This window comes from Neoarius graeffei, chromosome 12 (assembly GCF_027579695.1).
Source record: "Neoarius graeffei isolate fNeoGra1 chromosome 12, fNeoGra1.pri, whole genome shotgun sequence".
Taxonomy (NCBI): domain Eukaryota; kingdom Metazoa; phylum Chordata; class Actinopteri; order Siluriformes; family Ariidae; genus Neoarius; species Neoarius graeffei.
The window spans coordinates 35753713-35773051 of record NC_083580.1 but is presented as its reverse complement, the minus strand read 5'-3'; the positions used below and the strand labels follow the sequence as shown (position 1 = coordinate 35773051).

The 19339-nt window shown below is 42.9% G+C and overlaps 1 protein-coding gene across 5 annotated transcripts in view; it reads right to left on the bottom strand.

The window, feature by feature from the left end:
• The window catches only part of jakmip2 (janus kinase and microtubule interacting protein 2), a 601961-nt gene extending 582929 nt beyond the window's left edge, over positions 1 to 19032 (bottom strand). For 4 of the 5 annotated variants that reach the window (XM_060935818.1, XM_060935823.1, XM_060935821.1 and 1 more), the window contains exon 1: positions 18948 to 19032. The gene's annotated coding sequence lies outside the window, so the exon portion shown is untranslated. Of the gene's footprint in view, positions 1 to 12339; positions 12461 to 18947 lie in introns of those variants that run through there. The other variant, XM_060935819.1, reaches the window with a different exon arrangement.
• Positions 19033 to 19339: the final 307 nt, after the last annotated feature.

Here is a 19339-nt window from a genome sequence, read left to right as displayed (position 1 = left end):
TAAGTCTAAAAAGTGCGGCCCAATTCACCCCGGTCCCCTGTGGAGACCACCTCTCACCGTCCCAGAGAGGACAGGTTATTAAAGTTGGAGGAGGAATTATGCGATGTGTTCTCACCCGTCCCTGGCCGTTCTCACCATCACCACTGACCTCATTGAACACATCAAGACTCCCCCAGGGATGGTGGTGTGCAGCCACCCATATCGGGTCCCCAAACACAAGAAATATGTGGTTCGGGACAAACTCCAGGCGATGCTGAAGAGGGGGGTAATTGAGGAGTCACACAGCGACTGGAGTCCAGTTCTGTGTAGACTACAGAAACGTCAATGCAGTGTCTAAATTTGAAGCTGTAATGTGGGTGCAGTACAGAAGCACGGCAGGCAAGAGATGACGTTCACACACACTTATTTCCTTGATGCTTTTCAGCTTTAATGTTTGTTTTAGACACACACAGACACAGTTGTGCTCTGGTCTGGGAGAGCTCTTCCCTCTGCTCTCTCCCTCCTTTATCCTCCACTCTCACTGCAACACACACACACACACACACACACACACACTAATTGACAACAGGTGGATTGACTTTGCCACTCACCTTCCTTGGCCCCGCCCTCCATTCACAAACCAATGCTAGACCACGCCCCTGCTGCCACAGACACATATCCGATGCCTCGCATTGGTACAGCTCGCTTTTACTCAACACTGGATTTAACAAAGGGATACTGGCAGATCCCCTTGACTCCATTACCCCGCAAAAAAAAACTGCCTTTTCCACTCCATTCGGTTTACACCAATTTGTCACCCTTCCTTTCAGGTTGTTTGGGGCCCCAGCGACATTTCAGCATCTCATGGACCAAATTCTCCACCCCTACAATGCGTATGTGGCAGCCTACTTAGATGATATAATGATTTATACTAATGATTGGGAGCAGCATCTACAACATCTCAGGGCAGTCCTGAGGTCGCTGATGTGCACGGGGCTCACAGTAAACCTGAAGAAGTGTGCAATTGGGTGGGTAGGCTTCCACTTGGGTCATGGGCAGGTGCTTCCCCAAATTGATAAGACTGCAGCGATTGCGGTCTGCCCAAGGCCCAAGACCAAAAAGGGGGTGAGGCAGTTCCTGGGGCTGACTGACAATTACAGGTGGTTCGTGCCTAATTTTTTATACATCACCAGCCTGCTGACTGACTTCGCTAAAAAGGGAGCGCCAAATCCGGTCCAGCGGATGGAGCCATGCCAATAGGCCTTTAACCAGGGAAAAGCTGCACTGTGTGGGGGGCCACTTTTATACTCCCCTGACTTCTCTCTCTCTTTTGTGTTGCAGACTGACACATCGGACAGAGGGCTGGGGGCCATTTTGTCCCAAACGGTGGAGGGAGAGGAGCGCCCCATCCTGTACATCAACTGCAAGCTCTCCATGCGGGAGATGAAGTGCAGCACCATCGAGGAGAAGTGCTTGGCCATCAAATAGGCGGTCCTTATCCTCCGTTATTACCTGCTGGGACACCCTTTCACCCTCTGTTTGGATCATGCCCTGCTCCAGTGGCTCCACCGCATGAAGGATCCAATGCCCGGATCGTCCGTTGGTATCTGGCTCTGCAGCCTTTTAAGTTCAAGGTGGTCCACAGGCCAGAGGCACAGATAGTGGTGGCAGACTACCTCTCCCGGCAAAGGGGGGGGGGGGGGGGGGGCAGTCAGCTGCAGGCAGGACGGCTCCCCACCCTGAGTCGGGTGATGGGGGTATGTAGCAGCAATGTCACTTTTCAGGGTGGGGAGCCGTCCTGCCTGCAGCCGACTGCCCCCCCCCCCCCACCGGGAGAGGTAGTCTGCCACCACTATCTGTGCCCCTGGCCTGTGGACCACCTTGAACTTAAAAGGCTGCAGAGCCAGATACCAACGGGTGATCCGGGCATATATATATATATATATATATATATATATATATATATATATATATATATATATATATATATATAAAGTGCGTATGTATAGTTCTCACTCACTCTTCCTCCAACTTGTCCCACTTATGCGTGTGGGGTCACTATTGATCCACATGTCATTAACTGGAGCATAGTTTTATGCTGTCTGCCCTTCCTGCCGCAATCCGAGCTTAGGAAGCAACCATTCACAAACACACATTCACACCTATGGACAATTCAGAGTAGCCAGTTAACCTAACTGCATATCTTTGGACTGTGGGGGAAACCAGAGCACCCGGAAGAAACCCACACAGACATGGGGAGAACATGCAAAGTCCACACATCTCTGTTTAGTTCTCTATAGTATTAATAATTCTAGGCTATAAGACTATTACGAAGCATTGTATTAACATGGTTTATTAAAGTTTCAGATTTGCTAACTTTATTTTCCAAAAGTAATCTCCCTTGCATAGTTTCCCAGTATGGCTAATTTTGCATGATAGATTATTTGTTAATAGTGATGTGCTCAAAATTGCCCTCAGTGCATGAAAAAGTACCCACGATAATCATTGGCACCCTGCCCTCTTGAAAAGCTAGCTGGAACACTGTTAAAGGAACCACAATGAAATACAGAAACACATTAAAACCTACTTTCAAAATAAATAAATAAATAAATAAATAAACACTAACATTTCAAAACTTTTTAGAAAAAAAAGTTAATGTCGTTGTAACAAAACATGCCTCATCATTAAGTTGTACAAACCAAACTTTAGGATTCACAGACATGACAGTTAGCCATGTCGTACATAAGTAATCTAGCAACACCATAGCAACAACCTCGCAGTTGTGAAATAATCGAGAGTCGACTTACTCCTTTATATTAACTTTATTTGTCTGGTCGAACATGCAACCATTAGCAACAACACACAGCATGAACGTATTTTCCTATCTGCCTCCAAACATCCAGTCCCTGCTGTAACACTGCCTTAACATTAGTTTCGCCCTACATAAACCGTATATGACATTTCCCCCTTTTTGTGTTATTTTCACTAACAGAAAGTGCATTTGAACCATAGTAAACAACATACCAGCTAGAAAAATATTTCAAGTAGCCCTTCTTTTCAAACATAATATGTATCCTGAGCATGTTGTAAATGTTACTTCTCTCATAAACATATTTACCTTGTAAACATTCCCCTGTAACTGAGGTAATTCAAAGTGCAATAAACTGTAATTTTTTTTCAAGACTCAAAATGCAATTGTTTGACTCAGCCTTGACCTTATCAAATATTGCAACATGTATGTCACTCTTAAAATTAACTAATATTTTCAATATCAAATCACAAAATTTCCACAGCAATAACTATACATGTCTCTCATGTCACTCTTTTTTTTTTTATCTAAGAGAGTCCATGTCTTTCTGTTTTCCCACCCCCTCCAAAGGCCAAATGGTAGACATGTCAGTGTCTACAAATCCAATCTCATGACTGGTTTGCACACTCATCCATATCTGGTGCGAGTCTCTGCTGGTGTGTCTGTAGATGTGTGTGAGGGTTGTGACCTCAGAGGAGGCAGTCTCTGGAGTGAGGACGCCTGCAAACTGGGGGACTGCTTCCCCAGTACTCTCAGCTGGTGGTGGAGGAGAGTCTTTGGAAGCCCGTAGAGACGACCCTGGTCGGAGATGGCAGTGGTTCTGCCGCAGCACTGCTCCTTGCGGTGTTTTGACGAGATAAGACCTTGGGGTGACACTCTCCTTGGAAACAACTGCTGGGGTTGCCCAAATCTTTTCTTGATCCAGCTTGGTGAAGACTGTGTCTCCTGGTCATAATGGAGGAAGAGGTCTGGCCCCGTGGCGGTGATTGTAATAGAAAGCTTGTTTAGCCTTCTCACTAGCATCCCTTTGTTCAACAACTCTTTTGTGACTTGATTTGATTTATTAGCTTTGCCATAGCAAGATCTATACATGTACATACATTATGGCTGGGAAACCACTACAGCTTGCGCCAATTACAGTGGCCCCATTGTACCGAATCTGCATGTCTTCGAACTGTGGGGGAAACCGTAGCACCCGGAGGAAACCCCCACAGACATGGGGAGAACATGCAAACTCCACACAGAAAGGCCCCTGTCGGCCGCGAGGTTCGAACCCAGAACCTTCTTGCTGTGAGGCAACCGTGATAACCACTACACCACCGTGCCAGTGGCTTTGTTAGGCCATTTGGGCCAAAGATTCTTCTCCAGTGTGGGAAGGGTTGTTCTGATCTTTCTCCCCATTAAGAGTTCTGCTGGACTTACTCCCGTGGTGGCACAGGGAGTCGATCTGTAGCACGAGGGCTATTACTAGATCTTCTTGTCGGAGGATTCTCTTTGCAGTCTGCACTACTCTCTCCACATGACCATTTCCCTGAGGATAATGAGGGCTGGACGTGATGTGTTTGAAGTCGAGCTGTCTTGCCAGCTCTTAGAATTCTGCACTGGAGAATTGAGGGCCATTGTCACTCACCACCTCATCCGGGATCCCAAACCTGGCGAAGGTTGCTTTAAGTCTCTGAATAACCTGAGTGCTGGTTGTGGAAGGTAGGTGTAGTATTTCCAAAAACCGTGAGTAATAATCTGATATAACAAGGTAATTGTTTTTGCTGTGTTTGCAGAGGTCAAAAGCTATTCTTTTCCAGGGCCAACCAGGCAGAGGTATTGAGATGAGCGGCTCTTTTTGCTGATTTCGCCTCTGTCCCTGACAGGTGTGGCATTGCGTCACAGTGTCTTTGAGCTCAGCAGAGTGTCCTGGCCACCACACTGATGAATTGGCTCTGTCTCTGCACTTGGTAAGTCCTTGGTGCCCCCCGTGTATTTTCTTTAGGATGTCTGTCCTCTGTGACCTTGGAATGACTATCCTATATCCTCGTATGACCAAGCCCTCAGCCTCTAATAATTCATTTTTCACTTTCATGTATGCGCTGATATTCAGTGGCACATTTCCACTGTATTCTGGCCATCCTCTTCTTATGTATTTGATGACAGTCTGTAGTTCACTATCAGCTGCAGTGGCCATTTTAACGTTCTCCATTTGGCTTGGAGATGCTGGGATGCCCTGTAACACTGTAGCTAGAGTAGTGCTTGAAAGTTTGTCAACGCTTTAGAATTTTCTGTAGTTCTGCATAAATATGACCTAAAACATCATCAGATTTTCACACAAGTCCTAAAAGTAGATAAAGAGACCCAGTTAACAAATGAGACAAAAATATTATACTTGGTCATTTATTTATTGAGGAAAATGATCCAATATTACATATCTGTGAGTGGCAAAAGTATGGGAACCTTTGCTTTCAGTATCTGGTATGACCCCCTTGTGCAGCAATAACTGCAATTAAACGTTTCCGTTAACTGTTGATCAGTCCTGCACACCGGCTTGGAGGATTTTTAGCCCATTCCTCCAAACAGAACAGCTTCAACTCTGGGATGTTGGTGGGTTTCCTCACATGAACTGCTCGCTTCAGGTCCTTCCACAACATTTCGATTGGATTAAGGTCAGGATTTTGACTTGGCCATTCCAAAACATTAACTTTATTCTTCTTTAACCATTCTTTGGTAGAACGACTTGTATGCTCAGGGTCGTTGTCTTGCTGCTTGACCCACCTTCTCTTGAGATTCAGTTCATGGACAGATGTCCTGACATTTTCCTTCAGAATTTGCTGGTATAATTAAGAATTCATTGTTCCATCAATGATGACAAGCCATCCTGCCCCAGATGCAGTAAAACATGCCCAAACCATGATTCTACCACCACCATGTTTCACAGATAGGATAAGGTTCTTATGCTGGAAAGCAGTGTTTTCCTTTCTCCAAATATAACGCTTCTCATTTAAAACAAAATTTCTATTTTGGTCTCATCCGTCCACAAAACATTTTTCCAATAGCCTTCTGGCTTGTCCACGTGATCTTTAGCAAACTGCAGATGAACAGCAATATTATTTTTGGAGAGCATTGGCTTTCTCCTTGCAACCCTGCCATGCACACCATTGTTGTTCAGTGTTCTCCTGATGGTGGACTCATGAACATTAACCAATCTGAGAGAGGCCTTCAGTTGCTGAGAAGTTACCCTGGGGTCCTTTGTGACCTCGCCGACTATTACATGCCTCGTCTTGGAATGATCTTTGTTGGTCGACCACTCCTGGGGAGGGTAACAATGGTCTTGAATTTCTTCTATTTGTACACAATCTGTCTGGCTGTGGATTGGTGGAGTCCAAACTCTTTACAGATGGTTTTGTAACCTTTTCTAGCCTGATTAGCATCAACAACGCTTTTTCTGAGGTCCTCAGAAATCTCCTTTGTTTGTGCCATGACACACTTCCACAAACATGTGTTGTGAAGATCAGACTTTGATAGATCCCTGTTCTTTAAATAAAAACAGGGTGCCCACTCACACCTAATCGTCATCCCATTGATTGAAAACATCTGACTCTAATTTCACATTCAAATTAACTGCTAATCCTAGAGGTTCACATACTTTTGCCACTCACAGATATGTAATATTGGATCATTTTCCTCAATAAATAAATGACCAAGTATAATATTTTTGTCTCATTTGTTTAACTGGGTTCTCTTTATCTACTTTTAGGACTTGTGTGAAAATCTGACGATGTTTTAGGTCATATTTATGCAGAAACATAGAAAATTCTAAAGGGTTCACAAACTTTCAAGCACCACTGTATGTAACATTCCACCTCGCTGTGTGTGTCAGTCTTTTCCACTGTACAGGTCTGTGGGCTCCGTGATAGGGCATCAGCTATGACAAGAGTTTTACCGGGCACATAGACTGCCTCTGTTTTGTACCTCATGAGCTGCATCAGGAGACGCTGACACCTTAAGGGAACATTGTCAAGGCTCCGGCTGTTGACAAGCAGCACCAATGGCCTGTGGTCGATCTCAAGCCTGAACCGATCCAAGCCACAAAGATACCTGTCAAACTTCTCACAAGCCCATTCGCTAGCCAGATACTCTCTCTCTATATGGGCATAGCGTGATTCAGTCTCAGTGAGCCGTCTGGAGCTATAAGCTACTGGCTTCCACTCGTTGCCGTGGAGTTGAAGTAGCATGGCCCCTAATCCAAAGCTACTGGCATTGGCAGATACAGCTGTGGGCTTTGTGATGTCATAAAATGCAAGGACTGGTGCTGTTGTAAGCATCATTTTGATGTTCTCAAAAGCTGACTGCTGTGGATGGCCCCAGGTCCAGACATTCTTACTCTTTAGCAGCTCGTACAAGGGCTGGCCTACTGTAGCATGAGCAGGGATGTATCTGCCCAGGTAGTTAACCATGCCCAGCACTCTTTTTAACTCTTGTACATTTCCAGGTGGCGGCAGCTGGTGAATGGCCTCCACTTTCTCTGGGTCGGGCCTGACCCCAGAATGGTCAATGAGATGACCCAGAAAATGTAGCTGGCTCTGCCGGAAGGAAAACTTCTCCTGGTTGAGCTTGAGGCCAGCTAACTCAATGCGACGCAGCACCTTCTCAAGTCGGGCATCATGTTGTTCCATGGTGGCCCCATACTCCAAGATGTCATCCATAAACACTTCTACGCCCTCCAGCCCCTCAAGCATCTTCCGTTGGAAAATTTTTGGTATAACAAGTGCACCAGAAGGTAACATCTTAAAACAGTACCTGCCAAACGGTGTAATGAAATGTTGTCAGTTTGCAGCTATCGGGATGCAGAGGAATCTGCCAGAATCCACTGGCAGCATCGAGGGAGCAGAACACCATTGCACCACTTAGCTTGGAGGTTATTTCATCAGGAGTTGGTAAGATGTAGTGTTCTCTTTTGACTGACTTATTTAGTTTTGTCAGGTCAACGCAGATTCTGGCTCTGCCTGTGTTCTTTTTCAGGACCAGTACCATGGGAGCGCACCATTTGGTAGGTAGTGTCACCCACTCGATGACACCATCCTTCTTCATCCTCTGTAGTTCTACTTTCACTTTCTGTAACATGGGAAAAGGCACACGGCGTGCAGTGTGCACAGCATATGGTACAGCATCATCTCTTAACTGGATTCTGACAGTTTTTAGAGTGCCATGCTCACCGTAGGCTTGCAGTTGGTTGGTGATGCATTTTAACTCATCTACTCACCTCATCAGGTTCATCCTTACTGACAGGGCCCGGCTGAGGAGATTGTTGACTATGTGTTCACGGACTACATAAGCTGTGAACGGGTAATCCTTTCCTTTGTGACTGACTATTGCATTAAAACAGCCCAGACACAGCAGCTCCCCTTCAGGGCTGTCCAGAGGGATGTCAGGTGGGTCTAGCATTCTCTCAGGGGTGTGTGTGTTAAACGCGTCCTCATTTATGACTGTGACATCAGCTCCTGTGTCAATTTTAAATTCTATTAGAGTGGAATCCACATGTAGCTGCACAGTCCACTGTTCACTTTTCGCATTAGCATCACACACTGAACCAAAGAAATAAGAGGTCTGCTCAGCCCTCTCAGTCTCTGTGACTTCATTCACTGACCTGCTGTTGCGATACACTCTGGCCCAGTGTCCCATTTTGTGACAGTTGTGGTAGGTAGCTTTCACTGCAGGGCACTTTTCATCTCTGTATGCTGTGTTTTCCCACATCTGCCACATTTCTTTTCATTCCCTCCCCATTTTCTGTCCTTTGACTTGCCTTGTTGTCGCTGTTGTGGTTTCCAGTTCGTGTTTTTCCGTTTAAACTGCACCTCCTGAACTGATCCCATAGGCTCACTTGTGCTGTGACCTCCTCCGACTGTCTGAAAGTCTGTATCGTCTGTGCAAGTGTGAGGTCTGCCATCAGTTGCAGCCTGTTTGAGAGCTCCTTGTCCAGTATCTTGACAACAATGCAGTCGCAGATGTTCTCTTCATGAGTTGCGCCAAACTCACAGTGCTCTGACAGATCATACAGGGCTCGGATAAAACACTCTGCTTTCTCACCCAGCCGCTGGACTCGCTGATGAAAGCATGCTCGTTCGTAGATAATATTCCTCCACAGGACAAAGTACTCATCAAACTTCCCCACTACAATGGAAAAGTTATTGTGCTCATCGTTTCCGGCAAACCTGAATGACTTAAAAACGTTCTCTGCCTCCTTGCCCATTGCATAAATAAGGCTGCTCACTTGGACTTGTCCTTTGTCTTTGTTAAGTTTCGTTGCAATTCTGTACTGCTCAAAGCGTTGCTTCCGTTCAGGCCACTCTGTCGGCTTATCAAAGGCAAAGTTGTCTGGAGGGTTAAACTTCACCCTTTTTTTTTTTTTGCTGTCAGTCTTCTTATTTTATTTCTTCAGTGTCAAAACCACTTCTGACACCATGTGAAATGATCGAGGGTCGGCTTACTCCTTTATATTAACTTTATTTGTCTGCTCGAACATGCAACCATGAGCAACAACACACAGCATGAACGTGTTTTCCTATCTGCCTCCAAACATCCAGTCCCTGCCATAAAGCGTCCCTATTGTAACACTGCCTTAAAGTGCATATCCTGGACCAAATTCATTTTTTTATATGAAAGAATCTCCCTTTACACACTCATCCAGAAGGGTAATTTTGCACAAGGCCATCTGTCTACAGCAGAAAAAAATAAAATAAAACGCGTCTGGAAAAATCCCAAGGGAGCCTGGAGCCAGATTCGTGACGTCACCTGCGGAAGCGCCAGCAGGCTGCGAGAGCTTGCACGGTTTCAGTGCAAAGCCTGTGTAGACCAAGTTTAGCAGCTAGCGATTTTGCATTGAAATAGGGAATTGTCACCTGAGCGCAATGTGGGAAACGATGAGTACTCATCCCATCAAGATTGGTGCTGCTACACCCTCCTATGATACATCTGTTAACCATTTTAATAATTACGTGATAACGTTGAAGAAATTTGCAGAAAACCACCAGGTCATTTTCTCATAAACAAACCAAACGCTGTCGTAGGATTCAGAGGGAGGCGTCCCGCACGTGATGTCACAAAAATCAATGTTTCCCAGGAAATCCAAATGCCAAGTTTTTTTCAGAGGCGGACCAATTCGCCTCAAATGGCTTGATTTCAACTGAATTTTTCTGGTATTGCACAAGGTAAAAAAATTGCACAAGATGTGACAGATATTTGACCAAAGTTTAATATAAAATAGGAGAATTACATTGATCTTGCTCCTGAATTTACCTGTGATATGCACTTTAACATTAGTTCCGCCCTATATAAACCATATATGACAGCAGTAACTTGGGATCATACAGAAATCTTCTTGAAACACTTTAGCGACCATTTAGAACCCCATAACAGCCACCTACCAATACCCCAGCAACCACCTGGACCATGATAGCAACCAAATAACAGCCTAGCAACCAGTTGAATTTCTTTGGCAATTGACTAGCTCCAACCTTGCATCCAACGGAGATCAAATACCTTCTAGAAACACCACAGCAACCACCTGAGGCCCCATGACAGCCACTGAGCAACACCCTAACAACCTAGAATATGATAGTAGCTACCTGGCAACCAAAAGTGTTAGCATAGCAACAATCTAGCAACCAACAGGAATATGATGGCAACAACCTAGCAACAACCTTGCAGTCAGCTGGGATAGCACAGTACCCACCTAGCAACACTCTAGCAACCAACTGGGTTAGCATAGCAATGAATAAGCAACACCTTTACCAACTTGAAGATGCTAGCAACCACACAGTCACACCCTAACAACCACCTGGGTGAACTTAGTAACCACCTACAGTTGTGGTCAGAAGTTTACATACACTGGCAAGAATTTGATCATGGACATTAATGTTATGGCAATGTTGAACTTTGAGTGATTTCTTTGAACTGTTCTTTTTCTATGGTAGAATGATTGTACAACATACATCTTTAATATAAAAAAATGAATTAAAACTTGTGCACTAAATTATTTTGCATTTTTTAAAGTCAACTGAGGGTCAAAATTAGACATACAGGGTCAAAAATAATCACACAGCACACTTCATATTTGGTATATGCAGGAATTACAAAAAACTGTAATATTGCTTAACAGTTTTAGCATGTTAAGCATACTTTGTCATCCATGAACTTTAACCTTCTAGTTTTCTCAAGATCATAACTTATTTTTGTTTGTGATCACACAGTGGATGTGTGAGGTAGTGGGAAAAAAAAACAAACCGTAGCTGGGCAGCTCTCCCATTCATCCTACTTTCCAATGACTAATTCCAATGGCAATCAGACTCCAGAAGACTACTCAGGATGAGTTTATTCAACTAGACGGGCTCATCTCATTTCATGCTAACAGAAATACATATCTGTGGTATGGATCAAGGTGGTTGTTTATGTGTTTACATCAACACAGAAAGGTGCAAGAACACTGCTAATTTCTAGTTACTGCTCTTCACTTCATTCACACAAAACCTGTGTACTGATCATTCTGTTTGTTTTACTTTTACTATTGCCCTGTTTTAGCTATTGTACTGTCTTGCAATGTTTACATGTGCACTTTATGGAGCCCTGTGTTGGTCTGTGTAGTTTTATTTAGTTATGTGTTGTTTTATCTAGCACCATGGTCATGAAGTAATGTTTCACTTGCTTCATAGAGATGAAAGTGGAGCAAAGAAAAGAATCCTGAACTTTTTAAAGTCAAACTAAGATTGGGGGGGGGGGGGGGGGGGGGTTGCAACATCCCGAAAAAATTTTAATAACATAACACGCAAAACCCTGCATTCTAGTGCATTTTAGTACTTATTTTCACTAAAACAAGTTATAACTTTTAAGCCTTTTACTTTCATGTACATTAATGATTAACATGTCAAAAATATCAAATTTAATTCCCCTAGTCAATGAGTAATTTTCAGGAGTGCATTTAGAAAATGCGGTGATTTTCCTGGCTACACAGTTAATTACTTTGAAAAATATCAGACAGTTGAAGGTAAACTCAGCAAAATCCCAAAACAGTACCGTTAAAAAGTAAAGGTCTGTTAGAGTTTCTAAAGCTTTCAGGTTTCAATGTTGGGGACATTGAGCCTCGTTTATCAATCTTTTAGTAGAGTTGTGCGTTTGCATAAGCTAAAGTGAACTAAAAATTTCCAATTCATATTTATGTGAGTTGAAGCCAATAGTTTACATTAGTTCATATTGTCTGTAAATTTAAACACACCAATGAATACCAAATTTCTCATGTAAATCAGGGGCGTAGCTAGGATTTTTCAGGGTGTGTGTGTGTGTGTGTGTGTGTGTGTGTCTGTGAGACACACTGACTGGCAGCCTGAGTACATTAAGTAACAAAAAATTACCACTGCTGGTTTAAGGTAGCTTAGAAACCAGCTCTTCCATTATTGCTGTTTCTTCCACGTTTTCTTGATGTTGTGTTCTAGAAACGGCACACTAAAACTTAGCTTCAAAGCCACAAAATGCAACTTTGATGGAAAAAATATATATAATAAATTCCTTACCTCTCTTCACGTCAAAAGGAGGAAAAAGTTTTGCTTGTTTTGACATGGCGAATTAACAACACAAGAGGAAATACTTGTAATTCGCAACTAAAAAAAGACTGTAGCCACACTGGCAGCTTGAACATGCTTTCTAGTGCAATTGTGTTGCACTTGCGCAGAACAGTGTCAGTCCTGCGCGCCTTAGCTTGTGCACCTGAAGGCACGCCTTGGGTGCGTGCGCCTAACAAGCTCCGGCACGCACGCCGTGAACAAAGAACGCCTGTCTTTAATTAATGAACTATGTTTGGGCTATTTAAGGACTGCGCCCATGCAAGGATGATTCGAAGTATTATGCCGCATCTAGGAACGCGAAAAATCAGAAAAATAAATTTCTTCATTCAGAAAACCAGAGATTTTCAAGAGTTTTGTCAAATATCCGGATTTCCGGGTAAATCCGGAAGACTTTCATCTATAGCTTCAGCTGTGAGAAAGAGACATTTACTGGTTTCTACTGTACATCTCTTTCAGTCAGCTAGGCCGGTTGTTAGTGTCATTGCTTTGGCAATGTGCATCCATGAATTTGGAGGAAGAGGGTGTTAGGCATAGCTTCTGAAGAAGCACTGAAGGATGTATTTGTTTGGGTGTTCAGTTCGAATATCAACAATCTTTCTCCAGAATCAGTGACTACCCCTTTAACTGCTTTTCTTACTAATGACACTCCTCTGTCTCACCCATCTATAGATAGTTTTCACTGACGTCACGGCATTCCGGGGAACGCCCCCCAGCCGCCATCTTGGAGGGCAAACAAAACGGACCATCGCCACTACTGGCTACATTATCTCGGACGAATTTATGAAGTTATATAGTCAGTTTTCTAAAATAAATATCAATGTCGGCAAAATCAAGCAAACAGAAGTATATAGATACACATCTCACGGTATGCAGCCAAACTGGCCTTGATTGGGGGAATTGACCCCTACGAAGTGGACAAAGATGCATTTTCAAGTGACTATGCAGGGCTGCCAAAGCCTGAAACTGCCAAAGCCTGAAACTGACTTCATCAAACTTTAAAGGCTGTCTGATATATACAACTTTATATATTCACAGGGCACCTTTTGGCGGATGCCGCCTGAATCGCGCAGATCTGATTTTTTTTTTTTTAGGGGGGGCGTTGGAGTGTCTGATTATAATTTCAAAGTAAATTCTGTATTAAAATTACTAAATAAGCAAATCCGTTACAGTCCATGAAACAGGAAGTATAAGAAAAAAACAGTTTAAATCGGGAAGCTGCGCACATTTGCGCAGTCCTGCACACCGCTCAGGACTACAGAATAGACCTAAAATGTTTTTCAAAAATGACCCTTGCATGAGTGAAGTGACAAGCTTCAAATAGAAACGTGACAAACGAGCGATATTAAGTGTACATTACAATGTAAACGTACACTCAGCAGTTCCAGTTAGGCATTCTCCAGAGATTGTTTACATGATGTTTTGGTTTCCAAAAACAAACTTAAACACAATTGATTGTTTATTTAAACAACTTACCACTTATAAAATGATCGGAGCAGACTTTGCTGTGTTTGGAAGGCTGATAATCCTTGCGGTTGATTCTCGCAAGCCATAGATTTCTCCTTTGTATGCTGAGTTTCTTTGTTTGCTTGCCTTCGTGCTCCCGTACAGTGGGAATTCCATAAAAGTTCCGCTTGACTTCATCATCTGACCTATTACGACAGCTGTGAATACAACAAGTTTGCACCATTGCTAGCTTTAAATAAATGTAAATAATATATAAATGGGCGGCACGGTGGTGTAGTGGTTAGCGCTGTCGCCTCACAGCAAGAAGATCCTGGGTTCGAGCCCCGGGGCCGGCGAGGGCCTTTCTGTGTGGAGTTTGCATGTTCTCCCCGTGTCCGCGTGGGTTTCCTCCGGGTACTCCGGTTTCCCCCACAGTCCAAAGACATGCAGGTTAGGTTAACTGGTGACTCTAAAATTGACCGTAGGTGTGAATGTGAGTGTGAATGGTTGTCTGTGTCTATGTGTCAGCCCTGTGATGACCTGGCGACTTGTCCAGGGTGTACCCCGCCTTTCGCCCGTAGTCAGCTGGGATAGGCTCCAGCTTGCCTGCGACCCTGTAGAAGGATAAAGCGGCTTGAGATAATGAGATGAGATGAGAATATATAAATGAATGTAACTCGCGCGCTACAATGTGTGTTCAGTGACCCGTACGGTAAGCTAGCCCTCCAAGATGGCCGCCACCAGGGAATCCCCGACTCTGTGACGTCATGTGAAAACTATCTATAGACCCCTTGCACATGACGTCATGCATCACATGATAATTTCTCCTGGAGGACAATCAAACAACGTCTTTACTGTAAGCAAGGCTAAATCTGTCTTAAATATGGTTCATTCTTGTGCTGTTTTTGGTTATTTCAATCATTCAAATAGAGAAAGAGAGAAAAAAGCTATTCCCACCTCCCTGGAACTTTGTCTTAAATCTTCTGATTGTAGCTTAGGAACTTGACCTGGGCATTTCTTTAGAAAGGAAATATCTCTGATCTGGAAGTAGGAGGCTTTTCACAGCAGTAGGAAGAACCTATTACACATTCTTATCTGTAACTGCCAGTGAATCCCTTTGTTTCACTGCAGCTTCAATTGAGGTTTTTCACCTGACGTCACAGGGTCACGTGACGCCCCGGTGTCCGCCATTTTGAACGTCAAGCTAGCTAATGTCAACATAGTACCTAGTATGTTACTGTAGCAACGTTTAGGTTCAGTCATTTGGATGACTGTTAAAACCTTTCAGTCTCAAGTTTTTCCTTTACTGTATTTACTAGTTTACTGAGCTAGCGCGCTCCGGGGCAGGCTGGCGCTAGCTAGCGCGCTCCGGGGCAGGCTGGCGCTAGCTAGCGCGCTCTGGGGCAGGCTGGCTCAGTAAACTAGTAAATACAGTAAAGGAAAAACTTATAACGGGCCATGTCTCAACAGACTAAGAAGTTATTTCAGTGACATTTAATAACATTTTGTTTATCCTGAGGACCGAAAGTAAATGAAAATGTGAACAAACCTTAGCTGTCAGTGAACAATCCTGGTGGAAGCAGGTAAACGTCGTTCTCTAAGCCTGCTAACCTCAATTTTTTGCAAATACCTCTCCCTCTGCTCGCCCTGTAAATGCCCTACGTCGCTGGATAGTGAAGGTGTTTTCTGCATCTCGCTCCTTTTTCTTTTATGTTTTTCGTTTGTCGCCTTCCTCGCATTCAAACTGATTCGAGCCATGACGTCCAAAATGGCAGCCTCACATGACTTGGTCACGTGGGTGAAAAACCTCAATAGCCCACAACAATGATGCTATGTGAGAACAGCTCTCTCCAAGGCCTGCCATACAGTTGCAGTGTGCGGCCATGACCTTGCCATTTTTTTTTCACTGACAATCCACAGAGTTAAAGGCTTGTCAGTCAGTCATTCTTTGTGAGTGGTTAAAGGAACAGTCCACCGTAATTCCATAATGAAAATATTCTCTTATCTGAATTGAGACGAGCTGCTCCGTACCTGTCCGAGCTTTGCGCGACCTCCCAGTCAGTCAGACGCAGTCAGACGCGCTGTCACTCCTGTTAGCAATGTAGCTAGGCTCAGTATGGCCAGTGGTATTTTTTGGGGCTGTAGTTAGATGCGACCAAACTCTTCTGCGTTTTTCCTGTTTACATAGGTTTATATGACCAGTGATATGAAACAAGTTCAGTTACACAAATTGAAATGTAGCGATTTTCTATGCTATGGAAAGTCTGCACTATAATGACAGGCATACTAACACCTTCTGCGCGCTTCGGCAGCGCATTGATACGGAGCTCAGATATCAATGCGCTGCCGAAGCACGCAGGTGGTGTTAGTACGCCTGTCATTATAGTGCGGACTTTCCATAGCATAGAAAATCGCTATGTTTCAATTTGTGTAACTGAACTTTTTTCATATCACTGGTCATATAAACCTATGTAAACAGAAAAAACGCGGAAGAGTTTGGTCGCATCTAACTACAGCCCCAAAAAATACCATTGGCCATGCTGAGCCTAGCTACATTGCTAACAGGAGTGACAGCGCGTCTGACTGCGTCTGACTGACTGGGAGGTCGCGCAAAGCTCGGACAGGTACGGAGCAGCTCGTCTCAATTCAGATAAGAGCATATTTCATTATGGAATTACGGTGGACTGTTCCTTTAACCTGGAATAGCATATAGGTTGTATTCAGTCACATGACTTTTGCTTACAAGTTCACTTCCGGTGAATGAAGTGGTGGTCAGGCAAACCAATTTGGCCACCGGCATGTAAAGAGCAAGTGAAACGGTCTCCAACTATTTCTGTAATTTAGAGGCCAATGCACCATCAAGATACCTTCAGAAAGCTGCTCTTTACAATGGGACAGATCTTTACATGCTAGTAAAGAAGGATTTTTTTCCTACAAGTTGGAAAATTATCCATCTGTTGAATTCCAACATCTCAAACTACCTGGTACTGCAGACATCATTCTACACGAATAAACAGATGAAAACCTGGAAGGGCATGGAGGCGTACAACTTTTTACATGTGGCTGGGTTAAAAATCTGGGGATCAAGACACTATAAGATAAATCCCGTATTTTTGCCTGGGAAAGTAGACATTTTTGTATGCGTCTTTGCGGTGGTTACTCGGACGCTACAAGTTTTAGTATCGGGTGTAAACAAACCACAGCCGCTTGATTCTCAAGCCTCCCTGCTCTTCTCTTCCAGCAAATGATAGTTTTTTTTTTTTTTTATTAAAACAGAGAAAATGCAGTGAGAAGGTACATTAGAATATCTATGGAGGTAATGCTAGGCCACAAATCTACATTGTCACTCCAATCATTTCGAGGAATTCTGTACAGATCATAACCACTAATAAACTCTAATTTCCACATATATCTATCCTTTGCTTCTTCCTGACTTAGATTATCCAAGCAATCCAGTAGTAAAGCTTTTTTTAACTGTAGTTTTCTTCAAACTTCAGACATTTTCAACATTGCTTGTATTCAGTATGTAAACAAATTGGAAATGTGTGAATGGTAAAATGAATCAGTATTCCAGGACTTTTCTGGAAGAAATGGATGCCGTGCTCCAGACTAAAGATGAAAAGGACCATCCAGACTGTTACCAGCAACAAGTCCAAAAGCCAGGGTCTGTCATGGGATGGGGTTGTGTCAGAGCCCTTGACAACAGTAACTTGCACTTCTGTGATGGAACAAGAAGCTTGTGATTTTGGAGTAACATATGCTGCCTTCAAGATGACACCTTTTACAGAGATGTTTCAGCAAGACAATGCAAAACCACATTCTAAACACATTACAAAGGAATGGCTGCAGAAGAAAAGGGTGCCTATCCGCTCTGTCACCAACAGAGAATGAGTGGCGAATTTTGAAACGAAAAAATGACAACGACGAGCTCGTACTGTTGCACGCCTTAAGATCCGTTTGCAGGAAGAATGAGACAAAATAACACCTGAAACAATCACTTGGTACTTTCAGTCCCTAAATATATTTTAAGTGTTGTGATTAAGAATGGCAACATTATAAAACAGTAAATGTTTTACCGTCCCAACTTTTTTAAAATGTATTGCAAGAATCACAAGTGAAATGTATTTGTTTTGAAAGAAATAAAATTCATGATGTATAAAACATCAAATGTGCTGTTGTATTCTTTTGTGTGCAGTTATTGCACTCAAAAGAATACAATAGCAAACGAAAACTGAAAACAATGAATTGTACACAATGCGTGACCTGTATTTGTACAGATCATAAGCACTAATAAACTCTAATTTCCATATATATCACATTTACAGGTCACACATTATGTACAAACCATTGTTTTCAGTTTTCATTTCAATTTCAACATACCAGCCCAACTTTTTCTGATTTGGGGTTGTATCTGTCTGTCTTCTATTTATCTATCCATCTACAATTTTCAGTTTTTTTGCTTTGCAAGCACTAGTATTTTCTACAGGAAATGCAAATCTAATTAAAGATTAGTTCATAAATATAGGTTACCCAAGTTTCCATTCTTAAATTATAAACAATTCCGTGTTCTGCCATCGGGCAAATACATTATTTTTCAATCAGGTTAAGACGAAAGACACATATAGGCTTAATATAACACACCAGCGATATAATAGCAATACGGTTATCAGTTACTTCAATTAGACTCCAAAATAAATGCCCATGTCCCAAATCACTCCGGCCTGCTACCGTGGAATACGCATGTAACAGCATGCCATCATAGGTTACCGCCTGAGGTGGTTTATTATTTGGACACAGGCCATTATTACAGCATCCTGCTGTTTGGCCTTAACAATAACGGCTTATTAGCTACCATCAGTGGTGTAGGCTCGGATGATGAGCATCATTAAGCAGTCTGCGTTTTTAAACCGATTAGTCTTAAGAATAATACAAACATAAAACACTGTCATTTCATTAGACAAGAAATACACATTTAATATCCATATTCTGCGTCAGTAATAGCAGCTAAGCGACCACCGTTAGCCTGCGAGCTTCCATCTCGCCGTGTTCCTGGCACAAAAAAAAGGCAACAAATATCAGTTCTAAACGACATGACATAAAAAAAATGTACATACCAATAACAAATCTCGACGAGGAACAAAGGCTTAATATGCTGAGTCTTACAATTTTATTCCTGTATTACCATTCAGCATCTGCAGCCGTACAAGACTGTGCGAGAACCATTGGCGCTGCGGCTCAAGCCCGAATGCGTCCCTATTGGACGTTCAACCCAGTGCGTATTCGGAGTCATGCATTTCATAATATACGTAGTGCGCGAATATAGGGAGTAGGAAGCGATTACACACACTATTTACCGCAGTTGATAGAGATTTGCTTATTTTTAAAGATATGCGATTATTTAAATGTAATATACTTGTGACATTTATTTATAAATTTCATAAGTATTCAATTTCATTAGTAATTTCATATATATATATATATATATATATATATAGAGAGAGAGAGA